At 52.3% G+C, this 13182-nt stretch overlaps 1 protein-coding gene across 3 annotated transcripts in view; it reads right to left on the bottom strand.

Annotated features, from left to right (window-relative positions):
* The window catches only part of Parvb (parvin beta), an 84476-nt gene that overhangs the window by 43962 nt on the left and 27332 nt on the right, over nucleotides 1–13182 (bottom strand). The gene's annotated exons all lie outside the window — the stretch shown is intronic.

The following is a 13182-nucleotide window of genomic DNA, read 5'->3' as shown; positions in this document are numbered from 1 at the left end:
CACCTCACTCCCCACGTGGACTCCACAGAGTGATACCAACCAGCCCTCACTTGCTGATAGCTGGGTCTGCATGGAAATCTGCTCAGACAATGTCCTGAACTCAGCAAAGGCTCAGCAAAGGCATGGTCCACAGCCCTCTTTCTCCCCAGATACTCCACATACTCTGCAGGTGTACACACAGACACATGTGCTCCAGGCAATAAGTCACTCAATCTTTATGACCATCTCCATCTCTCCTGGCCCCTGGACGGGCGCGCCTCCTCCTAAGATCTTAACTCTCTATAGAAGGTAACAGGATCAGGATCAGGGCCAGTAGGAAAAAGAACAGCCTAAGGAAGCGAGCCCAGATTCCACGCTGGTGGTTTACAGGCCCGGAGACTGCTAGCTGCACATAAACTAGGTATGTGGGCTGGGGTAGGGAGTGGCTGCAGGGTTCAGACAGTGTGCACCCCAGTCCTATGGTACCACACAGGATCCTTCATCTCCCCAGAAACTCTGATGGCCCTTGGTCACAGCCATGAGGTATGTGTGTGGCCCAAGAGACACAGTGTGACACAAGAGCTTGGATAGACGCAAGGCTTGGCTTTTTTCTGCTTACAGAAAGTTCTACCACATCTGAAGCCCTGAGAGCAGAAAATGTGGGTCAGTCTCCAGATCCAGAGGTGACAGAGACAGGTTACCACCTGCCACTTTTTACAGACCTGAGAGAGAGAGAGAGAGAGAGAGAGAGAGAGAGAGAGAAGGAGGGGGCATAAAGCACTTGCTGACCACATATCCTGTCTCCAGAAACAAGTGTCCCACCACTTTGTCATTTCCCAGGGGAACCTAGACAAAGACAACCCCTCTAAATTCTTCCTGAAATACCAGTCACCTCAATGCTTTAGCACCTTACATGTTGGTCACCCAGAACCTACAACAGCAGGTGGTAGAGTCAGCATAACGTATACCACAAAGGCTTCAGAACAGGAGTCCCTGCCCTGCTGGCTGGGAGACCCCAAGCCAGTCCTGGTAACTGTTCTGACCCTACTGCCTCAGCTGGCGTTTCCTGTTTGTTCTCCTAGGTCTCCAGGCAGGCTGAAGAACACCAGTCCGCAGCTTGGAACAGGACGGGACATGGCTGTGAATGCAGCTCTGGGATAAGCCATCCTCTGCCTCCAAAGGACAAAGCCAACCCTAACGTCCTCAAAGAGGCTGATGGTCAGAGGTTTTTTTTTTTTTTTTGGAAAAGGAGACCCTCTTGTAAACTCATGTTCAAGGCCACATTATTCACAACAGCCAAAATAGAAAACAACACAGATTCAGAAAGGAAAAAAAAAAAAAGGGAAAAACTGTGCTGGCCACACTCATGGGGATCCATAAATGTGATTCAGTCTTAAAAAGGCTCTTAACCGCTGAGCCATTTCTTAATCCCCTAATCCTTGCCATGACTCTAGAGGGAAGTAGGAAGACATCAAGCAGCTTCATGGGTCTTCGTGGGTGACCACCAAAGGGTTGTGGACTCCCTTTGCCCCATCTCCCAGAGATACACAGAAGTCCTTCCTGGGACATAGGCTCACTTAGAAAACAAACCAAATTCCAAAAAACTCCTTGCGCTTCATGGATGAGACGGAGAGTGTCAGAATGAGGAAGAAAAGACAACTCTCCAGGAAATTCAACTCCACAGCAGCCTGGTGACCTGCGTTTCTCCAATCCCACCCAGCTAACTTCCCAGAGAAAAACACAGCGGTCCCGTGTCGAGGCATGTGCAGTGGTTAGGGAAACCGTCTAAGAAGAATTAAAGAGCCGGCAGCGGTGGCGCACGCCTTTAATCCCAGCACTTGGGAGGCAGAGGCAGGCGGATTTCTAAATTCAAGGCCAGCCTGGTCTACAGAGAGAGTTCCAGGACAGCCAGGGCTACACAGAGAAACCCAGTCTCTGGGGGAAAACAAAAACAAAAACAACAACAACAAAAACCCAAGAATGACAGCCAGTTTGGGTTAAGAATAAAAAGGTCTTCCAGGGAGACTTCAGTAAGCCAACAGGAGAATCACACAAAGGAGCCCACCATTCCTCTCAGAAAGACCACAGAGCACTGGGCTAGGGAGATAGCTCGGTGGGCAATGTGTTTGCTGAGAAACCATGAGGGGCCAAGCCCAACCCGCAAAAATCAGGCATAGCTGGTGGTACTGGCTCAAGCCTTTGATCCCAGCACTGAGGAGGCAGAGGCAGGAGGATCTCTGTGTTCAAGTCCAGGCTGGTCTATAGAGTGAGTTCCATGACAAACAGACAGACAGGACTACACAGAGAAACCCTGTCTCAAAACAAAAACAAATAAACAAAACCCTCACAAAAACCAGCCAGGCATGATGGTCCCTGCAATCCCAGGACTAGGGAGGCAGAGACAGGTGGCTTCCTGGAGCTCACCGGCCGGCCAGCCTGGCCTAACCCACCAGCCCCAGTCCCAGTGACAGATCTCATCACAAAAAGCCCTCAAAAGCCAATGGATGGCCCTCAAAGGGCCACCTGCACACGCCCAGACACAGAAACACAAATGAAATTTAAAACAACGGCAACAAAGACCCTGAAGCGATTACGCACATCAGCCCCCTACCTAGGCCTGGGCATGAAGCTGGTGCACGGGTGGGCCTGTGACCCTGATTCGGAAATCTCAGAGTTGGTGGGGTGCGGTGGAATGCCATTATCAAAGCCCCCAAACTAGGTTACATAAAATAAAAATTTCCACACTGCCCTTGAACATCAAAAACAATACTAAACAGGGCCAGGGACTGCGTGACCTTAATAAACAAGAAGTACACTCCAGAGCCTGCCAGGCTGCGATCCACACGCTCTCCCCAGGGTGGTCCTTCCTGCTCAAGGCCTCTGGGGAAATACAAACTCAGAGTCCAGGAAAAGCACTGCCAACTTGGCCAAAACCACCACGTCCCCGCTCAAACCTTACTGTCCCACATACTAAGCCTCAATTTCCCCAGTGGAACACAACCGTGGGAGGACCCTCTGCTCACAGAAGTCTTTAGAGGAATGGGGTCTGGGGCACTCAGGACATGACTTGGGTTGCACACACGGTATAACCTGCAGGGTCGGCTGTGACTGATGGTGGGTACCAGAGGAGGCTCAGGGGAGCCACTGCTGTGGAAGAACAAGGAGGAGGTGCTGGTCTGTCATGCGGGAGACCCACGGGAGACCCACGGAAGATCCACAGGAGACCCACGGGAGACTCCCTAGGGAGGCATCCAACAACCCGTCTTGAAAGAAGGCCAGACTCAGGAACAGCTTTAGGGTCTGCAGAGCAAAGTGTGGAGGGAGGGACCCAGCCCAGGGACCCACAGACGCCAAGCATAGAAGGGTCCATCACCCCAGCCTGGATCTTCTAGGTCTCCCACGCTGCACTGAACAGTTTCCAGTGTTAAGCCAATGGGCAGCTTCAGAGGGCCCGCCAAGAGCCAGTCCCTTCTACCCCACCAGCAACCAGCCCAACGAGCTAGTGGGTTTCAGCGAGTCTCGGGAATGCCGAGATGTTTAAAGTTATGGTCCAGATGCCAGAAGGGTGAATTCACACTTCAAAGATGTGAGATGCTGCTGGCCGTGCCCAGTCCCAGTCCTGAGGCAGGGTTGTTAAGGCACTCACAGGAGCCTGCTGGCCTGGCTTTCCCAAGCATCCTCACTGTTCTGAGGTGAGCTTCCTGTCCACGAGCCACCCAGCAGCCAGAGCTGAGGAGTAGGTACCCACCCCAGTCCTCTGGCCAAGGGGCCCTCTTACTGCACCGAGTCTGCAGGGCCCTTGGAGAGCTTCCACCTCCCTCCTAGCTTCCTCCTCTAGGTCCTGTGAGTGCCTTAACAACCCTGCCTCAGGACTGAGGACCTAGAGGAGGAAGCTAGGAGGGAGATGGAGGCCAGAGAGAGATTGGGAGACCTGGGAAGGCAGAGGAGTTGGAGGTCAGGGAAGGGGAGGGGAAGACAGAGAAGAAAAGAGCACGTAGAGTGTGACTGAGACAAGCCTCTGCTCTGCCCACAGGTCTCCAAAGACCTGGCGAGGCTTAAAAAGCAAAATGTTAGACGTGGGGATGCACACCTTTAACCCTGTCATGGAGAAAATGGAGGCTGAAGGGTCAGCTCAAGGTCATTCTCAGACCCATAGTGAGCTGGGGGCTAGCCTGGGCTACGGAAGACCCTGTCTCAAATAGTTCTCAATTAAAACCTCAAAGAAAGTAACCTGGAGAAGAAAAGGAAAACAAAAAAGCCCCCTCCTCTCCTGACTTACAGTCACTGACGGAAGAGATGACTTCAGAAGCTCACCCGGGCGCCTCCTAAGAGCCTGCTATTTATACCTCAGGCCAAGTGCAGCTCTCACAGCTTTGATTTTATTTTTTATCCTTCTCTTTGTATGGCTCCATTTATTTATTTATTATTTATACCCAGGCTTTTAAGGAAAAAAAAGGATTCTTTTTTTTTTTTTGGCAGCCTTTGTTGTTTCCTTTTGACATTATTAGGAAAACAGGGCTTTGCAAACGGACTGGTTGAGGGGAACAAGCCTCCCTCTAGGTGGAGGAGAAACGCTGGCCAGTACCTGCACCCTCTCTCGGCTTCCCAGACCAAGGGATAGAGCACGTCTTCTGGAAGAGTTGGGTGCAAGACCCTCGCCGTGAAAGGAGGTATCTGCTAGGACACAAAGTCCTAAAGGGGGGCTCGGGCATGCAGGCTCTGGGACCCAGAGCCACAGTGACCCCACTTACTGACATCCACACAGCATCTGCATCACACCGCCCAGAGACCTTATATACACCGTCTTGGTGTTCACAAAGGACCGTGGCAGGGGAAAATCTCAGCAAACCCACTCAGACCAGGATCAAAGCAAAAAAAATCTCACAAAATAGGGCCGTGCCACACCTGCCACACATCAAAAGAAGAATTTGAAACCGGTGGCAAAGCTGCCTCAATTTGGGCCACTTAACCAGCCCGCCACAGGCTGGCGCCCAGCAGTGCCCTGTACAGATCTGCTCAAAGACAGAGCCCTCAGAAGAATGGATGGGACAAAAAGCCCATCTCCGCTCTCGGCAAGGGGCGTTTGGGGGTCGTGAGCCAGCAGCAGAGAGCCCAGGGCGCCTCTGATATACAAGGCCAGGAAACAAGAGTTTTCTGTGAATTTCCTAACTCCGGAGACCGGTCTGATTCACCATCCATGAAGAGCTTCTTCAAAGCAAAACAATAAAACTGGGAGGCTCTTTCAGCTCAGACAAGTCAAGATCTGACCTAAATAAGATCTAAGTATGAGTGGAAGTATCCGCAGGCGGGGCAGCTGGAGCGGACCGCTGCCGGTGACCTTTCTGACATCCACAGACATGCCAAAGGTGAGGGACAGAACTCAAGGAGGGGAATTGTTCCTGACAGTTGCACACGCACACTTACCAGGCTCAGCACAGAACACGAGGACAGCATGCAGGATTGGCAAGGCCACACCTAGCATGAAGGGCCATTAGGCTAGGAGCCCAAGAAGAGTGTCTGACCCAGATGCGGCAAAGAAGGAATGATATTCAAACACCGTGTGGTAAACATCAGAGAAATGGCCTCTTCACCACCAAGAGGCCCAGCTGGCCTGCTGTTCATGAGAGATGGGTTTGGTCTTCTCACACAGACCAAGACCGAGGGTACTGAGCGTAGGACGCTCCAGTGTGTTAACTCAGAAATTTCTAAGACGGGGTAGTTTCCATGCTGCATTGGCCAGGCCTGGGAACAGGATGCACCGGGGGCTTGAACCATTGACTTATGAGCTTGTTCCACTGGGGCATAAGGTTCCATTCTACTTCACAAGACAAAATAGGCTCAGACACTAAAAATAAAAGTGTGTGCATTTTAATAAGGTACATTGAAAAGGAGGCCAGCGGCCCACATCAGGAGCCACTGCTGCAGATGGCGTCCAGTTGAGACTCCTGAGAGCCTCTGGGATCCAGGAAGGCTACTGGAGGGCGGGGCCCGTGCTCTGCCGTCAGGCTCCGGCTCAGATAGCCATACCTGACACCGGGGACGCTCTGGGCCTTTCGGTTAACTAATCCCATCAGACTCAGCCATCTTCCCAACACTCCAAGCTGTCCCTGTCATTGCCCAAGGTGGAGAGCTCGAGTAAAGCCTGTGGGGGTTCCCAAAGATTCCTGATGAGAGACCAAACTCCCACAAATACAGCAGTGCCCTCTCCTTCCCCTCTCCTGAACCTTCTCCCTCAAAGCCGGTTGGAGTCAGGTCCTGTAGACCATAGCCCTACACTTCCAGACACTGGGAGAGGCCTTCTCTTATCTCACCTCTTTAGAAGGACCTAGGATACACTCTCAATGTACCCACCACCCTGGAAGGAGCTACGGCCACCCTTCTAGGTTTCCACAGTTCATTGTTCATGTGACAGCGGCAAACTCTTAGCTTAGGGACATACTCTCCTCCTTGTTCCCAGAACCAGGTCTCACAGCGTCCCCATGGTCACGCATGCAGCACATGTGTACCCAGGATGCATGGGAAGTAGAGATAGCAAAGAGCTTCAGCCGGGGACAGCCACCCAGAGCACAGAGAGTGGCTGTCACCTACAGTTCACCTCCGGCCACTTCACTGATGGAAAAGAGGCCTCCCATTATAGCACATTAGCCCAGCAGTTGTGGGTCACCAAGAACCCAGTTACCACGGTGCAGCCTTGACGAGGCCAGGGGAAGGAGACTACCGGGAGATCAGGGGTTGATTGGGGCAGCCAGCCTTGAGCCAATCTCAGCCTCCTTTATTTGGAAGGGCAGGCCAACTATTCACACAGGTTTCCCTGACACAGAGACCCCCATTCCGGCAGAATGCATCTCTCAGGAGCTGGGTCTGATGACTGCTTGATGCCTGATATGGGGTATGTGTGTGTGTGTGTGTGTGTGGTCTGTGTGTGCATGGCTTAGTGGGATGTGTGTGTATGTGTGAGAAAGAGAGATGTATGTGTGTGTGGTGTGTGTGATGTGGGGGGGGTAGTGTGGGGTGTGTGTGTGTGTGTGTGTGTAAGAAAGAGAAAGAGATGTATGTGTGTGTGTGTGTGATGTGTGTGTGTGTGATATGTGTGTGGTGTGTGTGTGTGATATGTGTATGTGTGTGTATGTGTATGTGGTGTGTGATGTGTGTGTGTGTGGTGTGTGGTGTGTGTGATGTGTGTGTGTATGTGTGTGATGTGTGTGTGTATGTGTGTGTGTGGTGTATGTGTGTATGTATGTGTGGTGTGTATATGTGTGTATGTGTGTGTGTGTGTGTAGCTGAAGCTCGGAGCTAGGGTTAAATAGACAATTCCTTCAGGCCCCAAACAGAGTCTTTTTCTTCTCCTCTGTTCCCCAGGGTGATGAGGAAAATGTTAGAACTACAGATAAATGACTTGAATAGGAAGAAGGTTTCCAGGTTCACAATAAAATGTCAAGCTTACCATATAGGCCCCCTGGGCAGGCTGAATCAGAGACGGGAGGACCAAGGCAGCTCACTTACAGAGAACATGGTTTCTAAGGGATAAAAGGCAGCCCAGCTGTCTCCTCACATGCAAAGCCTCGTGGTCTTCTTCAACCCACCCGCTATCTCATCGGTTCTCAACTTGAGGGTTGTGATTTGGGGTTGCATTATCAGATATCCTGCATATCAGATATTTACATTACCATTCAAAACAGTAGCAAAATTACAGTTATGAAGCAGCAACTAAAGAATATATTTCCTTGTGTTGGGGGGGGGGGTGTCACCACAACACAAGGAACTATATTAAAGGGTCACAGGATTAGCAAGGTTAAGAACCACTGCTCTAGACACTACAGGGAGAATTCTGGAGGCTAGCCCATTGTCAGCCAGATGTGAGCTTTGATTGGTCTCCAATACATCAGGTATGCCCTACTCTAACCCACTGTACTCCCTAACCACTGACCCATCCAGTCCTTCCTCCAACACAGTCCTCTACTGTCTCCAGAATCCAGTCCACACCTGCCAAGTGTCACCAGCCACCTGGCCCAGATGGCATTTCCAGCCCCCTTTCCTCTGCTGCCTCTGGTGGAAGCTGTCTCCCCTCAGAGAAGAGCTCAGACCACAGTGCCTTTACTCAGCCTGTGCTCCCTCCCTGGCCCCACATCCCATGGCTACTGCTGAAAATGTATCCAGAACTTTCCGTCTGCCTGTGCATGCCCAGAAGTCATCTCCGAGTTCTGAAGGTCCCTACAAGCCAGACAGACAGACAAATGGGGAGGAAAGCCTCACAGAACAGCTGTGGACATGGCCTCTCTTACCACAGAGGATAGGTAGTAGGCGGGCAGGATCACCGGGCTGTTGTGACAACTGTCTGTGCCTAAGGATGAGATTTAGGTCTCTCTGTCTCCGCCTCGCCCGTTCACACAGCTGGGCCACATCTGGCACTTCGTAGACTCACCCACTCCACCTGAGCTCACCTGAAGAGAACTGAGTCAAGTCGACGTTCTGGAAGGCTCAGTTCTCTGCCAGTGCCAAGGGCAGAGGGCCTCACCACCAAACAACGCTCAGGGGACTCGGGGAGCAGGTGCCAAGACCACCAATTCCCAAAGGACCCAGGTGTCAAACACCCACCCTAAAGACGAGGCTCAACCAATTCCGAAGCTCCTGGATTCTCTGCCCAGGCACCTGAAGTGTGGGTAGTAAGGTCTCCAGCGGACGCCCACCAGGCTACAGGGATAAGCAGGGCGAAACACGGCTGGTGCTGGCTGCAGACAGCCCTGCAAAGGCATAGGCCCTCCAAAGTCCCTGCAAAGAGCGGGTGTCAGACTGGAGCAAGCGCAGTGACTATGGGAGGCTCAGGGCCACCTGGGCTCAAAAGCTGAAAATGCAGGCCCAGTCCAGGGGGAAAGGAAGGGCAGGGCCTCAGCTGTGGAGCAGGCCTCTGGGAAAGGTCAGAGACCGCTGGAACCTCACCATCAGGTGCCGAGGTCGCCGCTAGGGAGTCACACACCTAGGCAAGCGCTCTGCTGTTGAATTATGTCCCTAGCCCCTTCTTTTTTTTGAGGTTGTCTTAGGGTTACTATTACTATGGTGAGAGGGTTAATTTGGTGTATGCTTCTCCATCATAGTTCATCACTGAAGGAAGTCAGACAGAAACTGAGGCAGGGCAGGAACCGGGAGGCAGGAGCAGAGGCAGAGGCCATGGAGCGGTGCTGCTTACTGGCTTGCTTAGTTGCTTACTTACAGAACCCAGGACCACCAGCCCAGGGATAGCCCCACCCACAGAGGGCTGGGCCCTCCCCCATCAATCACTAATTAAGAAAATGCTCTATAGGTGTGCCCACAGCCCAACCTTATGGTGACCTTTTCCCATTGGAGGTTCCCTCCTCTCAGATGACTATAGCTTGTGTCAAGCTGCCAAAAAACTAGCCAGCCCGGTGGCTCAGGCTGTCCCAGAACTCTCAATCCTCCTGCCTCAGCCTCCCAAAGTGCTGGGACTACAGTATGTGACACATGCCCAGCCAGAGTCACACTACATACTAACTAGTCTAGAGGACTTCAGCCCTATGATTTGATTCCCCACCTCTGACGAGCAGCTCAAGTTCCCCCGCACCTCAGCCCTGCATAGAAGGGCTCCACTGTTCATCACCCACTCTCTTGGTCCAGACCCTCAGCTCAGGTGATCAATGAATTTTAACCCCAGGCCAGAGCAGGCCTTTTGCTGCAAGCCTTGGAGTCCCTGGTTTATGAAGGGCTGTTTCTGATTCCCACTCCTTTCAATCAATCACATTGCCTTTTCAACAATGATACAAGTGATTTTAATCATGGTTGGGGTTGGAGGGGGTGCAGATGAGTGGGAGGGGCGGGGGCGGGGAGTGAGTGCAAAACCCAAAACCCAAAAGAAAGAAAGAAACAATGAAAGAGCAGAACGCAGGTTTCCCTGCCTGCGGTGATTACAAATCACACCGTCCCTCTGAGAAAACTGCACACGGTGCTTGCTCGCCAAGGCAGGCTGGGAATGAAATCTGCTGGTCGCTCCAAGCAGCAGAACAAGCCTGGTCAAGCTCAACACAGATAGCGAAACGCGCTGTGCAGAACCGGAAAGAGAGAACAGAAACGGCAGCGGGAGAGTAAGTTCTCAGCAGAGCCGGTGAGGCCGGCTTCCCAGCTGTGGATCTAGCATTAATTAATCTGATCGGTAATGTCCCCACATACCCAGAAATCCAGAGCGGTTCTGCTGAGAAAATAAGAAAATTAAATCATTAAGGCATTAACAACAACAACAAAAGGGCTCTACTGTACACCTGCCACGGGAGAACCAACACCCTCCCCCGCCCCCGCCCTACTGGGCTGAGAGCAGGAACGCCGTGTGCATAGCGCCCTCTAGTGGTCATCTTCACTATACCAGTCTGATGAGACACGGTTTGGGAGTTGAGTCTGGTTTATCTTCTTTTGCTGAGATAAAAAGCAATTACGGGACTTTCGGGCAGTGGGGGGGGGGGGGGGTGTTGAAAAGGGGAAATCATTTGAAATGTAAATAAAAAATATATCGAATAAAAAAAAAGAAAAAAAAGTAATGACCTGGATTAGGGGCAGTGTGTGGGGGTGGGGGTGGGTGCTCAGAACGCTAACACTGGACTCTACACGCTTGACAGATGAGGATCCATGGCTAAGAGCCTTATGTAGACACACTGTCTGCCGCTGACACTCTTGGAACCAAAGCACCCCACGCACTTCCCCCAACACATTTGCTCCCTGGCCGGCACCCTTCTTCCGAGGCATTGGCACGGTTTGGCACACCTGCGACAAAGGTTTAGCTGCCATCACTTCTGTAAAGGGCGGGCATGTCGCCTGCTTGTCTCCTGGTTCACAGCGTCACGCAGAGTGCTCACAAACTGCTCGGAGACCAGCCGGCTGAACGTCGGTGACTTCGGGAGCAACTGGGCTAGCGGTCTGCAGCTCGAGCCAGCCTTTTATTTGCCTTTATTTTCCCTATTTTGGTCTTTGAGGAAGAATCTTGATACGTACCCCAGGCTAGCCTCAGACTCATAATCCCCGCCCTGCCTCGTTGGTCCAAAAGATGAGATTACAGGCATCTGACACCATGCCTGACTTAACGTTCCTTCCTAGCAACTCTCTTTGTAGCTCCCTGGACCTCTTTCTCCTGCATCTTTGATGGCTGCATGGTGATTCCCCTTCTGGGTGGAAAAAAAAAAGGCCTTTGTATGCTGGAGTTAGCCCGGGTAGCAGCGGGACAGCTCAGGTCCTCTCAGAACTGGAAGAGGTCAGAGAAGCCTCCAGAAGGCTGGAAAGCCCAGCCCTGATCCTGACTGATGATTTCCGGACTCTAAGTTAACAGACTCCGGTTCTAACTAAGGAGCTTCTGGAGCCTTGTGGCCACACCCCTAGAGAAACAAACAAGGGCATGGTGACAGGCTGCTTTAATCCCAGCAGGTGGATCTTGGTGAGTTCAAGGCCAGACCTGTCTCTACACAGAGAATTCCAAGACAGCCAGGGCTACAGAGAGAGACCCTGTCTCAAAAAGAAGGAAAGGGCTGGGCAGTGGTGGCGCACCCCTGTAATCCCAGCACTCTGGGAGGCAGAGGCAGGAGGATTTCTGAGTTCGAGGCCACCCTGGTCTACAGACTGAGTTCCAGGACAGCCAGGGTTACACAGAGAAACCCTGTCTCAGAAAAAAAAAAATGCCAACAACCAGAAGGAAAGGAAGAAAACAGACAAGAAGAGTGGTCACCAGCACCTTACACAGCCCAAGCAGGACTTTAGACAGCAAGGAAGAGCGGTTTGACCTCACTGTAGATAACACCGCCCCTCCCTGATCCTCACAGCATGGCAACCACTGGTCCTACTCCTAGACACTGAGGTCAGGGGAAGTCAATCTTCTAGAAAACAGGTTTCCCAACAGGCACTGGCTGTTATGTGCAGACACCACAGGATGGCCACCCTCAGCACCTGAAGCCACTGCCCTGAGCTAGCCTCTCAGGGCTTAGCCGCCTTGGGCTAAAGGGCGGTTGGGACCAGGCTACCTCCAGTTTTCCACCCTGCCTGGCCATTTAGCTCACAGGAGCAGTCGGTGGGGGTGGGGGAGTGCTAATTGCTTGCCCTTTGCAGCCACAGCTGAGCCCCACAAACCTCCCTCTTCCTGAAACTTTGTGTTCTCCTCCTCGTTCCCAAGATAACCTCCTTGGCCCCTAACCAACAGGGCGGGGCGTATTCTCTACCCTGCTCCATTCCCTGGGTAGCAAGTTCTTGAGAACTGTGTGGACATTTTCACATCCACACACAAGCCACCAGCTTCCTTGAGGCTTCCTTGAGGCCCCGGCCAGCCGTGTTTGGAAGGTGGTTGTCCTGCCAGGAAGATGAGATTCCATCCTCCTGTTTCTGGCATGTGGGGGACTTATGAACGACCACGGAAACATAAGGGCCTGTGGCCTGCACAGGTGTCATAAGCCAGGGGTGGGAAGTGCAGCTCCGATGACGTCCCCATCAGAAAGCCGCCCAATCTTTATTCTCCTCTTTCCTCATCCCATTCCTGCATCCAGCTAGAAGTCCCCAGTCTAGAGAGATGCTGGGGGGTGGGGTGGAGGAGCAGAGACTTCAAGGATAGCTCCAAGGAGCAAGAAGCAGACCTCTACCCAAGCCTGCCACCCACTTCCTCCCTGCTGTGGACCACAGCAGGCTGGAAGGGTGTGGCCACTTGACCAGGAGCAGGGATGGGCTGAGGGGAGGCAGGAAAGTGCTGACTCTCAGCCAAGTCAGTTCTGAAGAACTTTTGCACTTGAGTGCGCACACACCCATACACCCACACGCACACACACTAACAAATAAGAACTCAATACCAGCTTCTCTCTGCTTCCTGCCTGTGGGTGCCTTCCTGCCATCATGGACTGAACCCTCAAAATAACCCTTCCTTAAGCGGCTCTTGTCAGAGATTCCAAAGCAGCAACAAGAACTCCACACATCTCATATGCCAAATAGGCATGGTATCAGTCACACAAGGGGTTAACAGCCTGGGGGTGGGGGGAGGGGCTGGGAGCCCCTACTAAGAGCCAGTGAGTTGGACCAGATCCTACCTCCCATTGCCACTTGCTGAGGGACCTGAGTATGGTTGTTTAACCTCTCTGGGCTCCAGTTTCCTCTACTATGAAAGAACTGTTACAAGGTCTCAGAGGTCAGTGCTCCCACATCAAAGAAAGAAAGAAAGAAAGAACGAAAGAAAGA

This window comes from Apodemus sylvaticus, chromosome 17, assembly GCF_947179515.1.
Source record: "Apodemus sylvaticus chromosome 17, mApoSyl1.1, whole genome shotgun sequence".
In the NCBI taxonomy this organism is placed as follows: Eukaryota; Metazoa; Chordata; class Mammalia; order Rodentia; family Muridae; genus Apodemus; species Apodemus sylvaticus.
The sequence above is the reverse complement of the archived record's forward strand: the minus strand, read 5'-3'. Positions and strand labels throughout refer to the sequence as shown.